General features: G+C 41.7%; 1 long non-coding RNA gene and 4 other non-coding genes across 5 annotated transcripts; all 5 read left to right on the forward strand.

Moving 5' to 3' along the window:
* The first annotated feature begins 6,257 nt into the window (after positions 1 to 6,257).
* Positions 6,258 to 6,761, forward strand: LOC130163659 (uncharacterized). Its single transcript, XR_008826505.1, has 3 exons — positions 6,258 to 6,366; positions 6,440 to 6,499; positions 6,712 to 6,761. It is a non-coding gene; the product is annotated as an uncharacterized LOC130163659 (long non-coding RNA).
* Positions 6,762 to 6,864: 103 nt separating this feature from the next.
* Positions 6,865 to 6,936, forward strand: trnaq-uug (transfer RNA glutamine (anticodon UUG)). The gene has a single exon. It is a non-coding gene; the product is annotated as a tRNA-Gln (tRNA).
* A 287-nt stretch (positions 6,937 to 7,223) lies between these two features.
* On the forward strand, positions 7,224 to 7,295 carry trnaq-uug (transfer RNA glutamine (anticodon UUG)). Its single transcript has one exon. It is a non-coding gene; the product is annotated as a tRNA-Gln (tRNA).
* Positions 7,296 to 7,775: 480 nt separating this feature from the next.
* On the forward strand, positions 7,776 to 7,847 carry trnaq-cug (transfer RNA glutamine (anticodon CUG)). Its single transcript has one exon. It is a non-coding gene; the product is annotated as a tRNA-Gln (tRNA).
* A 645-nt stretch (positions 7,848 to 8,492) lies between these two features.
* On the forward strand, positions 8,493 to 8,564 carry trnaq-cug (transfer RNA glutamine (anticodon CUG)). Its single transcript has one exon. It is a non-coding gene; the product is annotated as a tRNA-Gln (tRNA).
* Positions 8,565 to 20,239: the final 11,675 nt, after the last annotated feature.

The raw sequence follows: 20,239 nt of genomic DNA on the forward strand, positions 1-20,239 counted from the left end.
CAGCTTTCAGGCAGTGTTTTTGTGTTCTCATCCTGATTGTCAATTCGTCTGCAGGTTATTTGTGGGCGGAGTTGCCAACCTGTAGTTGAAGGCACCTGGGCCTGGTGCCGCCCACTACTATAAAGCCCTGGCTTCATTCAACCAGAGTCCTCTCTCTGACCCCATTCATTTCCCCAGTGTTGCTGTCTTTTGTCTTTCTACATCCAACACTTTCACACACACACATTGCCTTTCACTCACACACTCACATACACTCACCACAGATTTACTGATGCTCATATCCCATCGTCTTTTGCGTTGCTCATGTGTTGATTTTGTCTTTTGTTAAATAAATTTATCCTTGTTTTCATCTCGGTCTGCGTTTCCCTCCTTGTGTGTCACGGCCTTAGAGCCGGGTAGTGACACTCTCTGCCTGTAAGTAATATATCATTTAATTTCATACTGTGTAGATCCTTAGCAGTGTCTTTTTTCTTACCAGTATAAAATATACTTATGTTTTCTTGTTTATGTCATGTTTTGTCTATTTCAAAGACTGCTGACTCCAGCACAGAAGCACCTTCGACACCTCAGCTGCCCCGTTTGTGGTCAGAAGGCTTGCCACCTGAAGACCACAAATAGATTCTGAAGATGCTTTTCAAGATGGGGCCCAGGGGAAAACTGGAGCTTCAAGACTACCTGAAGCTCTGGTACTTCCCACCTCAGCCAAGCGGTGTCTACAACCAGGCTCCTGCTCCAGACCGCTTTTTTGCCCACTCACTTCTTGTGTGGATGCCATACAAGTTGTGGAAGGTGAAGGTGGTCTGTCCAAACTCCGACTGTAGGCAGCACAAGCTCACAGGAGCTGGGCTGCACAAGAGGGCACGGCAGGTCCTGGATGTAGACAGGATCTACAATGTGGTGACAGAGACTCTGACCTGCACCAAATGTAGATCCTCCCATGTGTCCTGGAGTCAGACTGTACTCACCCAGCTGGACTTGGCACACAGGTCAGTTTCGGGTCATCCTTACCCAAAAGTGAGTAATGTATCTTTTATCTGTTCCCTTGTTAAATAGAAATATGTAAAACATTCTTACTGATATATCTGTCTATGTCCAAGGTTCGCGTGTGACATCCGGGTGATCCGGCTTCTGCGAGAGAGAGGCCTGGGTAACAGCCCAACACGGGTTTTGAAGCAGCTGAGGGAGAACCACACAGAAGAGTGGCTGCATCGTGTGGCAAGATACACCACTGAGTGTTTGGACTTTCTCCAGCGCCCCGGACTGCTGCCCATGGTCTTCCCTGAACCTCCAGAGCCTGCTGTGGTGCCGAGCTGTAAGCGGCTCCTCTCAGTCTACAGCCAGGACATCCTGATGAGGCTGGAGGAAATAAAGGCCCGCATCACCTCCACCTATGGGACCATTTTAAAAATGGACTCCACCAAAAAGGTTGAAGAAACTTTTTTCTCTAAAATAACTGCTTATATTATTGACTAGTGCCTTTACTTTAGTATTTCTGAATCATGTTCACAGAGGTCTTATACATTTTGTGTGCTTCAGATCACCACGAAGCTTGCCGGGACTGCCAAGGGGACAGCGCTCTGGCTCACCTCTGTTGGCAATGAGTATGGCCAGATATTCATAAGTGTGCTGACCGCTCAGGAGGGAGCTGGCCTGGACATGATGGCAGCAGACCTTGTGAAAAGGTACCAGCGGGCTGGTGTGGATCCCCCTGTTGCCCCGTATGTAGACTGTGGCTGCTGTGCTGAGGCAGGAAAGACCAAGCTGAGTGCCAGATTCAGCGGGTGGCCAGACCTTACAATAAGGCTGGATATCTAGCATTTTATGCGGCAAATCGCCCTGGGATGCACAACTGATGCTCATGTCGCGCCTATCGGTTTGCATATTTGAGTGGGACGCCGCTGATTTAGCTCTGTTGTGCAATGCAAAAAAACTACAGCTTCAGTCCCGGGGCTTGTCTCTCCCTGCTGATGGTGACACCCGCAAATATCTTTCTAGGGGGGAGCTGGCTCTCCACTGCCGGAGGAGGATCCGTGGTGAGGAGACCAGTGTTCAGCTGCTGGAGGAGCTGCTCCGGCTGTTCATTGGAAGCAGTGGCAACGACTCCCTTGGAGTTCCCCTGTTCGACAGTGAGAGGATGGAGCACATCTGGAGGGTCCAGAAAAAGCATGTTAAGTGCATCCAGGACCTTCCAGGTGTTGCCCTCTACACCAAGACAGGGGAGCTCACAAAGGGAGGAGTGCACCTTCCCATCTAGAGATGTGCTCTACATCGCTGGAGTCTTTTCACCTCCACTTAAACTGCTTCATACCAGGTTTGTGTCTGTTAGACATCTTTGTTCATGTTTTGTATTGTGTAATCCAAGAATATTTCATGATTACATTTTTAATAATGTATTTATAGGGACTGGTGCCAACACTGTGAATTTCCGGATTTACCTGTTGGAAGGACTGCACAGGTGGAACCAGGACCGTGGTGCTGCAGCCCTATCCTCTGGACCATCTGCTCTACGCAGCTATTCTGGTGACCTGCTTCACTGCGTGAACGAAAATTACCAGAAGCTGTTTGGCAGGAAGGTGGCACCACAGTTCTGCCTGCCCTCCCGTTACACTGGTAAGCACTTGTGAACTCATTGGTAATGTAACTCAGTTTTAAAATCCTTTATTAATTTTATAAACATTTGTAAATGAATCACTTTATGCATATCGTTTCAGGAGAGCTCATCGGGGTGCAGTATCTGTTCCGACAGACTGGTCAGGCGCTGCAGGATATGCACCCTGATTCAGAGGAGACGGCTCAGCTCATCGAGCAGCATGATGTGGAGGACAAAATAGAGGAAGATGATGGACTCTCTGATATCTCCAATGAACCCACAGTGCTGGAGGTCCCTCATGCTCAAGCCTCTCTAACTCAAGGTGGCCATATGGCTATGTTTCTGAGGTGGCCTCCAGCGTCTCCTCCACAGCTCCTGGTCTATCCACCCTGGCTCCATCCACCCTGGCTTCCAGCACTCTGCCCTGTACTTCATCTTCTGTAGCTGGAGTTGATAGTCAAGATGAAGATGAAGATGAAGATAATGGTAATGCAGGGACAGACATTCAATTGTTTGAAGTCAATCAAAACACCCTCATCCAGTGGCACAACAGCAAGAACAAGAGGGAGGGGCTCGCTGTGCTGGTCCAGGGTACTGCATTGCCTCCAGCCCTCCCTGTGTCTGCACAGCCTCTTCAGGAGGCAAGAGTGCTCCCGGATGAACCCATGCAGGCAAGGGAGAAACATCAGTACCGGCTGCCAACGAGTACAGCAGGCACAACAGAGGCAGGCAGCAGTTAGTCTGTGCCCACGTCCCATCTTGCCAAGGGGACCGGTGATGGGGCAGTTGCTTGCTACACCCTCAGCACCAGGACCATTTCTTGCACCTCAGGTTGTCACACCAGCTGGAGTGGTTCAGTTAGTCCTTTCTGGGGCAGCTGGTCAGGGCACCAACCCACATCCCAGTTCACCTGCCACAGTGGAAAGTGGGGCCACCCTAAAGAGGCCGTATAGACGAACTGTCCAGGCAAACACTTGCAAGAAGTGTGGGCAGTTCCGCACTGCTGAGACTGGACACAGTCAGTGGCGTGGCGGGGTGTATTGTCCAGTTACTGAATCACAGCCAAAAGACCAATGGCTGGAGGAAATGAGAAAGGTTTCTAAACAATAATAATGTAAAATGTTTTGTAAATAGTTCATTTTAAATCATTTTATTGTAAAATGTTTAAAAAATTGTTTATAAAAGTATTGATATTTTATCATGTTGAATGTAAAATATGAAAAAAGATTTGTATTTGAAGTTTTTGCATTCTGCTTTAATTATATGATTCGTGTTCTGTTTTAATGACATTGTTCAAAAGTCTGTCTTTGATTCTGCTTCTGTAAAGAAATAAAACTGGTTTAAAGCAATTTACAACCAGTGTTTTTGTTGAAAACAGCACAACAACAACAACAGCAATAATGATAACAACAATATGATGCATATAATAATGATGATGATGACAACACTCAATCATAGTAACATGGTATGCTATTTACAAGTTAAATAACAGACACATGAAAAAAAATATGAAACATACAAAAACAAACATGCATATAAGAGGAATTTCAAGTTGTAAATATGGGAGGTGGTCTCTGATATCCATGAAGAAAATTTTCAGAATGACGGTCAGCAATGCAAAGATCTGGTACCCAGGTCATGTGATGAACCCCGTGCAGTGTCCAGTCCTTTTCTTCAGGTAGGTGGGAAAAGAAAAAAGAATCATTACACTAAAGGAAATATATGTTTATGAAATATAAAGAAATATGTATAAATTATTTCTTAACATGAAAATATCAACATTTCTAAAAGATGCAAGATGATCCTTGCATGTAGATAAACAATTTAAGGATTTTGATACAGATCGAAATAGAGCATTTTTACAGTCGCGGGTTCGAATCCCGTCCATGGGCTGTCCAAAACATTTAAAAACATGAAAAGCTTGCTACTTGTCTTCAGGCAGCAAGAAATGCCTCCATCAAGTAGTCATGGATATAAAAAGTTCACTTCATTTCTTTCTTTCTTTCTCATTTTTCCCTTTTTTCCTCCTTCCCCCTTCTCCCCCCTTTTTGACGGACGAATGTTCCCCAGCAGCGACCTGAACGTTGGAAATGTTGGAGAAATATTGGACGCGAGAGCCAATCACGTTCGCGGGCCCCAACATTCGTCAGCCAATCGGCGTCGTGGATTCTTCCTGCAGCGCCAACATTTCCAACATTTGACCAATCACGGCACAGAAATGTTGGAGCAGAAAGGCACGTTTTTTCTAAGGGGGGCGTTCACCAAACCAGTTAGCCGGCTAAGTCATTCGGAAAGTCATTCAAACGCTAGGAACACTTTGCACTGATTTATCGACATGGTGAGTATATTTACACATTTATTACAGTGCCATATGATAAAACTTTAAGTGTAAAAATAATTTACTGTTGTGTCATGTTGTCATGTTTATTTATTAGGCTATTTACGTTACAAACGCGCTCCGTTAAATGGTTTGAATTTCGTACGTCCTGTACGTGTCAGCCGACGAATGCTAATATTATCTATTAAGTCAGGTCAAAGTTTTATGAAATCATAACAGAGTTATCTTAAGTGGGTTTTTGGCGGGTTATCTGTGAATACAGTGAATGGTGAGTATTTACATATTTATCACAGTGCTGTTTTACGTAATATGGAAGTGAAGTGAATGTCATTGTGTCATGTTGCCATTTTGATTCACTTAGGAATCTACAATGACGAAATTTTCAGTTTTCACCTGGAAAGCACTTTTATGCGACCCCTGGGGTTTTATAGGGTTATTACAATATTAAAAGGCCAATGAACCTGCCCTCATTGTCATGCACTTATGTTGTTTTCATGCATTTTAAAAATGTTCATGCATTTATGTCACCAAAGGCACTGTCTTCAAAATCAAAATCCCACAAGGCGATGACAGACTCAGAGTGGATGCCACGCCTGAGGAAGTTTGCAGGCGCTGGGGCCTGGCCTGCCAGCCAGGGAAACAGGCCAGCTCCCAGGCAGAAGAAGTGGCATGACCTGTATCAAAAGGTGTATATACTAACTGTTATTTTTAGATTGAGAAGTATCCATGGATGTCACATGGACAGAGATCTTTGTTGGGTGGTGTGAGGACATGTATGTGTGGATTCCACACTCAGAAGGTAACACTGGTCAATTTACAACTCAAGTAGTGTGTGCATACATATGTTCACAAACTAATTAGTTGCATGTCTACTTTGTCATAAAGCAACAGCCAGCTGCAGCAAATGTTGCACAGGGATCGGCAGGGCAACAGACGATGGGTCCAGTTCTCCATGGTGCCACGGAGCAACAAAGTTCAGCAGGCGGCGAGGTTCATAAGAAGCAACCAACACTGAATTTGTCAATGGTATTATATATCAGTGTATATTTATAAAAGGTTCACAAACTAATTAGTGATGTTTCTACTCTATCTTACACCAACAGCCAGCTGCAGCGAATATTGCCCAGGGATCCACGGGCAACAGACAGCAACAGCGAGCCCTGTTCTCCATGGCGCCGTGGATCAACAAGGTTCAGCTGGCAGTGATGTCATTAAGAAGCGACCAACATTAAATTTGGCAATGGTATTTAGAAAATTATTCACACTCTTCACAAATTGACTATAAATGTTTTGTTCACTGAATGATAGTTTGACAATATAGCCCTCTCATGACATGGCCCTTTGCTTTGTTGCCTTTCAGTTTAACAAGCCAAGATTTGGTGGTGCGCATGTCGCGGCAGCAAAGCCAAACCTCGGTGCTGCCAGAAAAGTAACAAAGGTAAGTAGAGATCAAATAGCAACTGTTTAATTTGAGTTTTTAATACAAGTTACTTAGACTGAATGTTTTACAGACCCAAGTCACCGATCCCACCGAGCCAACCACCAGTTCTCCAGCCAGCATTGCTGTCCCAGTAAGTAATGATACAACCCACTTTTCAAATACAGTTTAAGTATTTGTATTTCTACACATTATTTTCTGCAAGGTTATGAACAGTATCAAAAGCTCTTCATATCAGAAATGACACATGAAACCTCAAAAATATTGGCTGTATGAAATAATAATTTAAGGTTTGATTGTGTTGTAAATTGTGATTTCATTTTAACAAATGTTATTCTCTTACAGGCTCCAGTCCCTGAGACAGTTCAAGCTTCAGTCCCTGTCCAGAATCCCACTGCAGTGTGTGCCTCTGTGCCTGTAAGTAATATATTGTTTCCCAGGCAAAGTTTTATTGCTGCCCTTGGGTCATATTGAGGTATTCTCAGTGGTTTTTCAAGTGGTTCCATGGTGTAATGGTTAGCACTCTGGACTTTGAATCCAGTGATCTGAGTTCAAATCTCAGTGGAACCTAACTTAAAGTTGGACTATAGATACACTCAAAAAGCATACAGAGTTGTTGTTTAAGATATCCATGTGCCAATGTCTCTGTTTCATCTGATCTGATCAGTGGACAGCTATAAGTACAAGTGTAAACATACCCAGACCACATTCAAAGTTGTTCTCCACATCCTGATTTACTGAACTTCGGTATGATCTATGATCTCTTCTCTCTAAAAGCAGCTCTGACATCCCTCTCCTGGGCAAAGTTTTATTGTTGCCCCTGGGTGGTCGTGAGGTATTCCCAGTGCAGGTCAAGTGGTTCCATGGTGTAATGGTTAGCACTCTGGACTTTGAATCCAGTGATCTGAATTTAAATCTCAGTGGAACCTAACTTAAAGTTGGAATATAGCTACACTCGGAAAGTATACAGACCTGCTGTTTAAGGTATCCATATGACAATGTCTCATCATCTTAGCCCAATTGGACAGCTATAAGTACAAGTGTAAACACACCCAAGACACATTGTGGATCATTGTGGATGTAGTTAAGATATGAGAACAGACCACGTTCGAAGGTATTCTCCACATACCTTCAGCAGTGTGAACACAAATGTGTCCTGCATTGCCTAATTAACTGATGTCCTCTATCACAGGCTTTAATCCCAACACTCTGAATACCTGTAAAGTCTTCTACCCCTGAATTTCTGCATTTCATTTGTTCCACTTATTTATACTTTTTTTTTTTTATAAACTTATAAATTTCAGCAATAATGTCACAATCTTATCACAAGGTTGATACCAACTGCGATGCATAATCTTGGTGGTTCACGTTTCGAACTGTCCCACTATAGTCTGAAAGAGGAGTGTAGTGGTTCCATGGTGTAATGGTTAGCACTCTGGACTCTGAATCCAGCGATCCGAGTTCAAATCTCGGTGGGACCTGCTTTTGAGAAGTTGTACAGGCACTAATCGGGCAGTTAACAGCAGATAGTTATGGATCAACGTATGACCGATAAAGCAGTTAACTATTATACATGGAGAATATGACAATCATAAGATGTTTGACACATAAAAGGTGAAAAGATCTCAAGATGTTTCCCCTTAGAAGATCTCTCCACAGGATTCCCAAACTGTCCATGCATAATGACGTGAAGAGTCCTTTGTTTGAAGGGGATGAAAGTACTTAACTTAATTAAAAGTACAAGTGTGAACACACCCAAGACATATTGTGGATGTAGTTAAGACCTGATCTCACAGTGGAGAAGGTGTTCTCTACATACCTTCAGCAGTGTGAACACAAATGTGTCCTGGATTGCCTAATTAACTGATGTCCTCTACCATAGGCTTTAATCCCAACACTCTGAATGACTGTTAAGACTTCTATCCGTAACCCCTGGATTTTGCATTTCATTTGTTCCACTTTTATTCTCTAAAAAACTGCACAGAGTGTAAAAAAATAAGATTATTGGTGCTAAATTTCAGCAATAATGTCACAATCTTATCACAAGGTTGATACCAACTGCGATGCATAATCTTGGTGGTTCACGTTTCGAACTGTCGCACTATAGTCTGAAAGAGGAGTGTAGTGGTTCCATGGTGTAATGGTTAGCACTCTGGACTCTGAATCCAGCGATCCGAGTTCAAATCTCGGTGGGACCTGGTTTTGAGAAGTTGTACACGCACTAATCTGGTAGTTAAGAGCAGATGTTTATGGATCAATGTGTGACCAACAAAGCAGGTCACTATTATACACAGAGAATATGACAATCATAAGATCTTTGACACATAAAAGGTGAAAAGACCTCAAGATGTTTCCCCTGAGAAGATCTCTCCACAGCATTCCCAACCTGTCCATGCGTCATGACACGTGTGAAAATGTCTCTGTCTTATTATCTGATCACAAGTGGACAGGTATAAGTGCTCATGGCACGTCCTCAGCGAACTGGGTAGGGTTCACTTGACTTTGCTCTGTGTCGCGCTGCCAGATTAAGAAATGAAAGCCCTAAATGACTACATTTTGAAATGCCTAAACAGCCTATCTGTGTATGATCCTACCCTATTTGCAGGTGCGCGAGGCACTGCAAGCCACAGACACACCTTTGGTCCCTAGTTTGGCTGCAAGCACACTGAAGTATGCTGAGATTCACTAGGGTGCACAGTGCCAACCCTAAAGCGTTTGTCTCCAGAAGTGAGACACTGACAGCACGGAAATAATGTCACATGATGATATTACACCTGTGGCCACAGCTCCACAGGTTTCTAGGTGAATGTGAGACTTAACAGTGGACCCATCTCCTAACTGGTACCTTATCTTACAAAGTTGCCTACTCCAGCTTCAAACTGTTCAGAACTTCATGCTGAATGGAGAGAGCAATAATGATGACAGTGGTAGTAGAAGTGAATGCTTGATGCTGCTTTCTCTGGCTCAGAGAACTGGAGCACTTCTCTCACACAGGAAGTGAGCGGTCTGGTCTGTCTGGACTACAGAAGCAAGGTGTTGCTTCCCCTCTGGTAGCTGAGGCCTGGCCTGTGTTGAAATGTGTGTTAACTGCGTGTGTGTTTGGTCCTGACATACACTCGTTGGTCTTGTTAGCACTTGTTGAATGTGTCACCTGCAGCTGCTGGCTAAATGACAAACCCTCTGTAGCTGGTGGAAGGGTCAGACAAACACATGCTAATCACAGCTGGACTCCAGTCGATAAATATAACAAGCTGAAAGGGAAACACTTGTTCCTGTGTCTCTGGTAAACTGTTTTGAATCTCTGCAGCTGCTTAAATCTTGAACTGTTGAACTATATCTTTCATGATCCGTCCAGGCCCAAAGTTTCAGGCTTACACACTCAGCTGCCACCTGACTACAACAGTCTAAATCCTCCCTTCATGAAGATTATAATATTCAGCGCTTGTTGAAACTGTTTTAGAGAGGTGGAGGCTGCAGCTTCTGTTGAGCTGCATTGCATCATATTAAGAGGTGCTACTAATATTTAGTCTACCCTCATTGATGTAAATGGGGCAGCAGGGTTTTCTTCCACAGTTTCGTCAGGTTATTTTGGGGGAGAGGTAGGAATTTCACTTTGCAGTTTCTGTTCATTTCAAAGATTTGTTTCCACTGACTATCAACCTTGTTTGCAGATATGGTTGCAACTACAGCCAGCAGCTAACTAGCTTAGCTTAACATTAATAATCAAGCAGAGGGAAACGGCTTCCCTGGCGCTGTAGAAAGTGAAAGTTGCCCCTACCAATATCTGTACAGCTCTGAATTTCATTTGTTTAACGCATACACAAACAGAAATGTAGAGACAACTGTTTGTGGTTTTACAGTTCATCATAGGATATAGATATTTTCAATATATATACAAATGTTACTATGGGTATATTTTATAAACTTATATTTTCATATATCCAGAGGATGTATATATGTGATAATAATATATCCCCTTTCATACATACAGTATATGTGTCACAGCCTGCTATGCCTCTGTCTCACTCTCCACTCTGCCACACCTCCTAATCAGCCTCACTGTCCTCACCTGTTGCCCCCAGCTGCACTCTATCTCACTCTATCCCCAGCCTAGTCCATTGGCAATGGTGACAATTCCTCTAACCAGGAAGTAATATACACCTGTAGATCACAGCTGAGCTGACATTCATCGGTGAGATGGCTGACAATGATGTAGTTTAGTCAGGTCAATGTAAAGGAATTCTTCTTCTCTAGTTCTTATGGACAATCCATTTAGTCATATACTGTCTACAACTTACTTACATACTATATTCTCTTTGTTTAATTTCTTTTCAATGAGGTGATATGGTGTTTGTCAAAAAGAAATTAATCAAAAGAAGCCACACACACACACACACACACACACACACACACACACACACACACACACACACACAGGGCGTCCTGTGTCTCAGATGGTGTGGACTGGAATCTGACATCAGAAACTTGGTGTGTGACTGTAAAAATGTTTGTACAGAGGGTAAAATTAAATCCATAAAGCTCTCCTGGGAATATGAACATGGTTGACTGAGTTTCATGGTGATCAGATTATGGGGTGGGACATATAAACTTCCTTATAGACACATCTATACGTATATATTTAATATACACGTACAAATGTTCAAATTTACTTTTTTAATTAACCATTTTTAGTTACTTAGAAAAATGGCATAACCCAGTAGTTCTTTTATTTTGAGTTAATATTCTTCTACACTGCAATTCAGAAATGTTTCAAACTAACAAACTAGCAAAGCATTGCCAGGCCAACCGTGGGAGAAAAGCCTCCACAGATTGTTGATAATATCATTTGGCACCGTCACTTCAAATACATCTCATCTGTTGCAGAAGATTCATCAGCACGGTTTTATCCTCCTGCAGGGTTTTATCAGTCTGCTGTCAGGCGGCTTTAAATCCTGTCCATGTGGTTTCTGTCCTCCTCTTTCATCTCCACTGCCTGACCTCTGCCATTAGCCGCTCTGCAACAGCACCATACTGTATAGCTGTCAGCACCGTGGATCCATTATTTACACTGCTACCATCTGAGAGGGAAGCCATCTCCAGCATCATGTTACAGATGGGAGGGGAACATATATGCATGTAAATACACAGAAAGGGAGAGAGGGGGAAATGAATTTCAAAAGAAAAGGATGAGAGGAGGATGGAAGCTGGAGGGAGTGATGGAAGGATGAAAAGAGGAAGTCAGATGAGAGAGAGTGGGACTCAGCAATGTGCCATTCCATCTTTGCATTATTTATTTGTGCATATATCATGTGCCAGTGGCTGTGACACGAACAACAGACAGTGCAGAGAGAGTCTCTCTAAACCACTTTTACATTTGGCTTCAATGAAAAAACTCAATGTTATAGAATCTCCACAATAAGGTCTGGAGAGCCATACAAGCCTGATGCTTGCAGGCTTTACTTGTAATATGGTTATACACTCAGCTGTCATTTTATTAGGAACACCTAACTAAAATGAATGCAGCCTAATACAATAAAATAAAATGAAAATAAAGTCCTACAAGAAACCCTCCTTCATGAAGGTTGTAATGTTTCTGTTTTTGTTGAAACTGTGTTAAAGACTTTAGTTTGTGATGCTGTTGAAGTGGCTAAACTTCAGGGGTCGCAATAAGGACAAAAAGACCTGTATGACCAGCAACTTTCTGCTGTTAGACTTGAACCAAAATGAAGTTATTGTGCTTGGCCACAAACAATTCAGAAACACATTATCACTATTAATGATATACTTACTCTAGATGGAATTGCCCCGGCCTCCGGCACCAAGGTGTGTCCTTCAACTGCCATATAAAACAAATTTCAAGGACGGCCTTTTTTTTTTCACCTACGCATTACAAACATCAGATACATGCTGATGCATAAAACTAGTCCATGCTTTTGTTACCTGTAGGTTGGATTATTGCAATCCAGCCTCTAAAGACTCTTCTGCAAGTGCACTGATAACTACAATTACTGCCTCATGGCTGCGTGCCTCCGCCAACAGACTAGTTACAGATTACATCCCTTATTATCCAGAGTCATATGACATTTTGTCATAATTGCTGCGTAAAGTCTTGAGTAATGTCTAAAAGTTGTTTTGTGAGGTCAAACTGACCTTTAACCTTTGACCATCAAAGTGGAATTCCGTAGTAGTTCAGTCAAGGCGTTACTGAGATATTGTGTCCACGAGAATGGGATGGATGGACGGAGAGACAGATGGACGGACAACCCGAAAAACACTACACACACAAAACAATATCTGCTCTCTGGCACAGAGGCATTAAAACTAAGAAAAGGGATCATATCTCTCCTGTGTTAGCTTCACTGTCTGCCTGTAAAATCCAGAGTAGAAATTAAAATCCTTTACCTCATCCACAAAGCTGTTAGTGGTCAGACACCATCATATCTTAAAGATCTTAAAGAGACCCACTTGTGCTTCCTACATTTAAGATTAGGCTTAAAACCTTCCTTTTTGATAAAGCTTATAGGGCTGACTCATCCCTTAGACATGCTGCTTTAGGCCTAGACTGCCAGGGGACATCCCATGATGCATCAAGCTCCTCTCTCTTCCTCTTCCCTCTCTACATTTGATAAAACAATAAATTTAGAGATTGACATTGGGGGTTGGGGGTTATTCCAGTTCATCCTGTTGGGAACACGAATCCAACCAATAATTGTTGAGATATTTCGGTCTGTGTTCAGTGTGGTGCACCATCTAATCCACTGCCGTCTCCAGAGCCACATCATTATTATGACTGAAAGAATCTGAACATGAGGACAGTGATGGTCTAATGAACCATAATGTACATGCTTTAAAAACACAGTTATTTTTGTACAGTAAAAACACTATTTTCCTGCCTCCATGCCTTTCCAGTCACATGATCACTAATTGGTGTGTCACTCAAACGCATCTCCTGTGCTTCAGTGTATTGCCAGATGACAAACAGAGAGAAGCGCAGAGGAGGGAATGTCCCAAAATAAAACATGCTCATTTATTTGGGGAAATATGATGCCTATAAGGACGTGTATTGAAAATAAACAGCCTGACGTTCAGTGGATATGCTTGTTTTCCACTTTACCCATCGACGGACATGTGGGCTGATATCACACAAACACTTGTTTTCCTCTTATTTGTCCCTCGTCTCTTACAAACACGAGCTCACCGCTCGAACCTGTGAGTCTGTCTTTGTATTACAGAAACAGCTTTTAATGTTTCATGTTGAGTGGAGACAGGGAAGGCAGAGGAAAAAGTGAAGCTGCATGGAAATAATTCATCAAAGGTGAGAATATACAGTAGACAAGTGGATTGATCCAGTCTCCTGCCGAGCCTCCTCATGCTGAGACTGCAGCCAGACTCTAGTCTGCCTGTTTGACACACACTAATCTAAGCATTAAATATCAATTTATAGGACTTCTGTACGTATGTGAAGTGATGGCTCCATATACATTCATCAGACTCTTTTTCTGCTGCCTACTTACTTACCCTGAATGAGTGGATATTTGCTAAGGCTGGTTAAGGACACCAGCTGTTGTTACTGAAATAACCTACACATTTCTACATTATTCTGAGTGTGTTGTCTCTATGTGGTGGTAGAAACCTTCTGTAACTCACATCTCAGATCTATTTCCACCTGGTGTTAACATGAGATTTGTGTATTTGCACGTGTTTTCTTAAGTTGCATTGCGTTGAGCTCTCAGGGCCACCGTAGATTTGTATCTGGAAATGTTATCTGGATGATGACATCTGATTACAGGGGCCTTCACAATAATACCTGCTATTAAATATCAGTTAAAGTGTATGCCTGCACTATAGTTTGAATATTTTCAGCGTAGGTGCACTTGTGACCCAAAACAGAGCTAAAAGAGAGGGAGTGGAGTTAAATTGATCAGAAGATGATTCCATATGAATGGTGACGTTACTGTGTCCGCTGGGTTTGTAAATATACCGTTTGCTAACAAGGTCACCAAAACAACTGTTTTCAGCTTGTTCTGACGTCCCAAAGTGGCCAGAAAAGTCGATGCAGCTTTACGTCCAGTGGTTTCTGACTTTACTGAGCTTGTGCTATCACTACATGTTCTTAGTTTTCAAACGAGACTTTTTTTTTTATTTAGTTTTTTGGCAGAATGAGTTTTGACTCATGGCATACATCCGTCATTCTTGGTAAAACTACTTTTCATTTCCTTTGTTTTTTTTTTTTTTTTTTCCAATTGAATCTCTGGCTCTGTCTCTTTGAATATGTCATTTCATTTGGCAGGAGCTGTTATTACACCATCCATCCTGTCCTTGAATTTAGAGGAGGAATTCTCAGGAAGCTGTGCATCATGCTCTCAGCTTTTATTTTGTTGAGGGCAGATTCGTGCTGCGTGAAGGTTGTTTGTGTGTTTTGTTCTAGGGAAATTTTTGGCATGACAATAAAGGAGACTTTTTTTTTTTTTTTATCTGTACTGATGTAGTGTGCAAGGCTTTCATCACCTGTCACAGATGTCTCCATCTGGACTGATAATCTGCCATTTACCAAACACTGATAATCCTTATTATGCATGCTTACTCATAAGCATACCTCAATCAAATTTACCCATCTCTCATATATTAGCTGCAGCTGTATTTCCCAGGCTAATTATGATGTCTATTATTGCAGGTCTGATAAGTGACATGGGGCAGAAAGCTTTGACTTGTAATTAGCCGCTGATGCATCGCACCTGGGGGACAGCAGCTCGGTAATGGCCGGGGGATGTTTGAGTTGTAGCTCACTCAGATGTGCTGTAGAGGGGGAAAAGACTTTTTCCACAGCTCACAGTTTGACTTGTCAAAGCAGCAAATGCACAAGTTGGAATTTGTGACAAAAGTGACATGGCTACCTTCCAGTGAGGCGATCCACTTCCAGAGAGAGTGCTTCCTGAGTTTTTAGGTCTGTCATGGTTTGCCATGGTGGACATTTTAGGTTTGAATTTATGTTTGGACTTTTGTAGTTGGTTTTCTTGTGTTGTTTTTACTTCCTGTCTTGGTCCCGTTTCTCTGTTTGGTGATTGTCTGCCCCGCCCTAATGTGTTTCACCTGTGTTCTATCACCCTTGCCTCCCTTATGTCTATATAGTCTCTGTGCTCCCCTTTGTCTGTTCATGCCTGGTTTGTCCTCGGTCTGTTCATGTTGCCTGTTCATGTCGTGGCTGTTGTTATCCCCCGTGTCTCCTTGTCACCCGTTTTGTAAGCTCTGCAGTTAATAAACATTTTTGCGATTCATCCCTATGTGACAAGGACACTTTATTTCCATCTGTGCTTTTCCTGTTTGTCTTCGGTTGTCTGATTTGCTGTTTTTGACAGTGTAAAAAACAAAAAAGCCAACCAGCCAATTTGCAGGAAATATTTATAACAATCTCCCCCTCCTGAGCTGAGCGTTTTGCAGAACATTATGATGTCACAGTGACTTTGACCTGACCATGAAATATCACTTCATTTTTATCCTTATGGATATTTGAGTTAAATTGTGTCACAATTAGTGAATGAATTGTGAGTTATGTGTTTTGTGAAGTCACAGTGACCTTGACCTTTGACCTTTGACCACCAAATTCTAATCATTCTGTTGTTTAAGTCCAAATGAATGTTTGTGCCAATTCACATTTGGCCAAAAAAGTGTTTTGCAAGGTCACAGTGACCTTTGACCACGAAAAAAATCGAATCCTTGAGTCCAAATTAATGTTTGTGTTCCCTCAAAGCGTCTCTAAGATGTCGCGTTCACAAGAATGGGACGTACGCATACGCACGGGCAGGCAGACAGACGGAGAGCATGAAAACATAACACCTCCGTCTCCTCCTGTCACCGGCGCGGAGGCATTAAAAAAAGTTTGGGTTCTAGTCTGTTCTTGTGTTCTCACGGTCTAGTGAAACATCAGCAGTCACAGTCTGAGTCAGGGTACAAGTGTTCTTGCTCTGTCCATTTTATCCAGGATGGAAGAAGTCCCAGCATGCAGCAGCAGATTGTGGAGGACATAAACCAAGTGTGCACAATAACAACTGCTACTGTGACATCAAATTTAGATTTAACATTTTTTAGAGGAGAAATTAGGGAAGGTAAGACCAGCTGGTGATCTCAGGAGCTGGCACACCCAGTACCTGAGATCACCAGGTGGTTAGAGTCTGTCATTGTCTTGTATTGTTGAGCCCTTTGCTCGTTCACCGGCGGCCCAAACTCCCTGTAGCATTTTAGACATAATAGGTATAATTCATTTCAAAAAGAGAAACTCGTGGACGTGTCTACATTCTGCCCTCTGTACAGTTCTGAACATATATCTTGATTTACTTTCTCTCCCTCTGACCTGTGTTCATGGTGTATTTGTAATCTCTGAAGTGCTTCCTGCTAAAGTACAGTATTTAAAGTGTGTTATAAATGCATCTCCCCTAAGTGCGGCTTTACTTTACATTTATGAAACATTCATAGCTGAGACTCACACAGCCTCCAGCCTCATACATTCATACATATACAGGATGAGCGGTATGAAATGATGGGAAGGAATCTCCTGCAAGTGAAACTACTTCCTGTGTGTGTGTGTGTGTGTGTGTGTGTGTGTGTGTGTGTGTGTAGAGCTGTCATAGGTGTGTTAAATCTCTCCTGTGAACATACAGTTTAATGTAGATAAAATACTGAAGACACCCACATAGTACTTCATATACACACACCACACAGGATGTAGTTATTTCTTCACTCTGTGTTTGACATGTGATCACGCATATTAAAGGCTACACCTCCACAGATTGTAAATAAATGCGAATCATTCCATTCTAGATATTTTAATGTACACAACACCTACATGAACGCCTGAACAAAAACAATACAAAAAATAATATGATGATGTGCCAGTGCAGTTATGACTGACCTGTTTTCCAAAAGCCTCTGAAGGCTGTGACGATGGTGGCCCTCTACAATAAGATCATATAAGCCTTAATAAAATGCTTTTGGAAAATGGGACCCAGGTTGCTTATTTCTATGCTTTTATACTGTAAACCTGTTATAGCTGATGTTAACAGCTGGAGTGCAGGTTTTGTATTAGATCCCATATGCAAATCGAATATATGTGCATATATTGAATTTCCATAAATGAAATATATGTACATATAAAGTAAAAATAAATGTAAAAATTAATATGAAACCTATTACATTTTTTTTTTAAAAATTGGAACAATTTCATATACAGACATATATGTCTAGCCCATGCAAATATGTATGGTTTTGTATGTATGCTTGTATTGTAGACTGTATTGTTACATAAATATATATTCATCCCAAAGCCCGTCGATATATGTTGATATTATAAACAGTAGGGTCCAAAAGTCTGAGACCACTTTCCTAGAATAGTAAAATAAACATGTTTTAAACCAATGAGAAACATACATAAGCATATAGAATTTTTATATGTTTGTTGTTTTAATAAACTTGCATATATAAACTGAATATATGTCGTTTACATATATGATCACAACATTTTATATCATATAGAAATTCATCATATAGGTGTGTTTAATATTTGTACACATGCAATGTTACTATTAATTATATATAATATACTACATGTTGTGTTATATATACAAGAATGATGGCCCCACAGACTGACTTTACTGTGTATTTCAGCACTGTCTGTTAACAAAGTGAGATTTGTCAGACTGCTTTGAGCTGCATGTTAACACGAGCATGAGGCCAGAGTGAAGACTTACACATGAAATATCACACAACAAAGCTGTAATGGAGTGAAATCATGTTGTGTGTGCTGTGCTTTTTTCTCATCTCATCAGTTTCTATGTCTCATCCTCCTGACGTCCTGTATCTGCAGCTCACCTGTCACCTTTAATAACAGACATACACTATGTAAGCTTCTCGTTTACAGCAGCTTGGATTCAAATAGCAACTTTAATTCATGCAGTTTACACTCAAAAGCTCCTCTATGAGGAAAGATGAGATGTCCATATGTGATTTCACAACAAAAAATAGCAGTTAAAGGTCTTTGTGTATGAAAGTGTGTGTTGGTATGTAAGGCTAAGAATGAGTTTATTCGTAATTTATGCCTCTGAGTTGTGGAGTGCTATAAAATAGAAATGTTTGAAATGAAAATTTATTTTGGTCTGTAAATAATTACACAAATACTGTGGGATAAAAGAAGAGTTGGGGAAAGAACAAAACGTAACACTCCCATCAAAACAGCACAGCGGCAAACAACAGAGCTTATTGAGCTGGCCCTTTTATTTTAACAAAGAAAAAACAACCTATTCGATGTGAAAAGTAGCCTCCCAATGAAAAATGAGAGTAGGCCTACATCAGTCATTTCAGCAAACGCCCCAAAAAAAGATTTGCTTATGTTTAAGTGACAGTGACCTGTGGCTCAAATTCAGCTTCATGAAGTACAGATTTACAGACAGTGAGCAGATGATGGGTCAACAAACACACAAACACACAGACGCAGTGCGTGAACATTTTACTGATATGTTCAATATCAACGTATTTGCAACAATATGTAAAATTAACCACATTTTCTTATTACAGTGAAACGTAACCTGGTCACATTTACATTCCCTCCAAAACGTATTTGCTGTTGCAGTTCAGTTGTATATTAACACAATTTCTAGGAGGCAAGGGTTGATTTCTCCAGTGTGCATCAGTTTTGTGCTTTTCCAGAATGCTTACCTCGCAGACGCAGCCTGGCAGATGATTCATTTGATCATATTTTGACATTATTTTGAGTTATTCTTGACTTAAAAACACTTTTAAACAAGTTTAAAGCTGCAGATCAAGGGGCAGCAAAATGTGCAGCTCCCACACCATGAAAAGGTTTATTTCTTTCTCTATTTATTTTTTTGTGAAGAGATATCACCTTTAAAAGGAAATGCTGAATCATTTATCATGACAATGTCCAATATGAGAATAAGGATGGATTTTCTATATGAAATGTCACCCATCTGTGGGTTTGGATTATGGTGAATAGGATACTGCATTCAAAGATAGGGACCCACACAGTCATGAAAGCTATGAAAGCTGCTCAGACACTCTGAAGATCCCCCGTGTTTGAGCAGACTTCCTCACACCTCCACGTTTTAGGGCCCACGTGCACTGGAGTCCCTTGAGGAGTTCTGGAGATTTTGTGTCCACAAGGCTAGAATCATCTTTTGCGAGGTCACTGTGATCTTGACCTTTGACCTTTAGCAACCAAAATCTAATCAGTTCATTTATGAGTCCAATTGAAAATTTGAAGAAGTTCCTTCAAGGCGTAACTGAGGTGTCGTGAGAATGGGACGTATGTGCAGACGGACAACCTGAAAACAATATGCCTCGGGTTCTGACTGTCGCCGGCACGGAGGCATGAAAATGATTTTCTGGGCCAGTGTGTGCCCCGTGATGAACGCAAAAGTTGTATTAATGCATCATGTTTGTCCATCTGGTGCTGCTCCGGGGGGCTTTGTTTGGAGATTAATATGTAGACTGATTCCATAATGTCATTGCTGCTCAGTACTGGACTGGTGTGGCACAGCAGACCCTGGGGAGTGGTGAGCTCTGAATACCTCTATGTTACTGCTTTGAGAAAACTGACTGTTGCTGCGCAGCGTCTCCGTCACTCATATATACATCTAAACCATGTCAACACACACGTCTCTTAACCCACGCTGCTTCATAAGGGTATTCAATGCTAAGAATATCCCGCAATTCATTTCTGTTTTCGGCTCCACACAAATACATTGGCTTTGGAATGTTTCATGCATGAGACCCTCAGGCCAACTACCTTGTGACAAGTGAACACACACTTAAAGGTACCAGATTACATTTTTTTGCGAGTAGCACTGTGGAGCCATGTCTACAC

Source organism: Seriola aureovittata, chromosome 22 (genome assembly GCF_021018895.1).
Source record: "Seriola aureovittata isolate HTS-2021-v1 ecotype China chromosome 22, ASM2101889v1, whole genome shotgun sequence".
Classification (NCBI taxonomy): Eukaryota; Metazoa; Chordata; class Actinopteri; order Carangiformes; family Carangidae; genus Seriola; species Seriola aureovittata.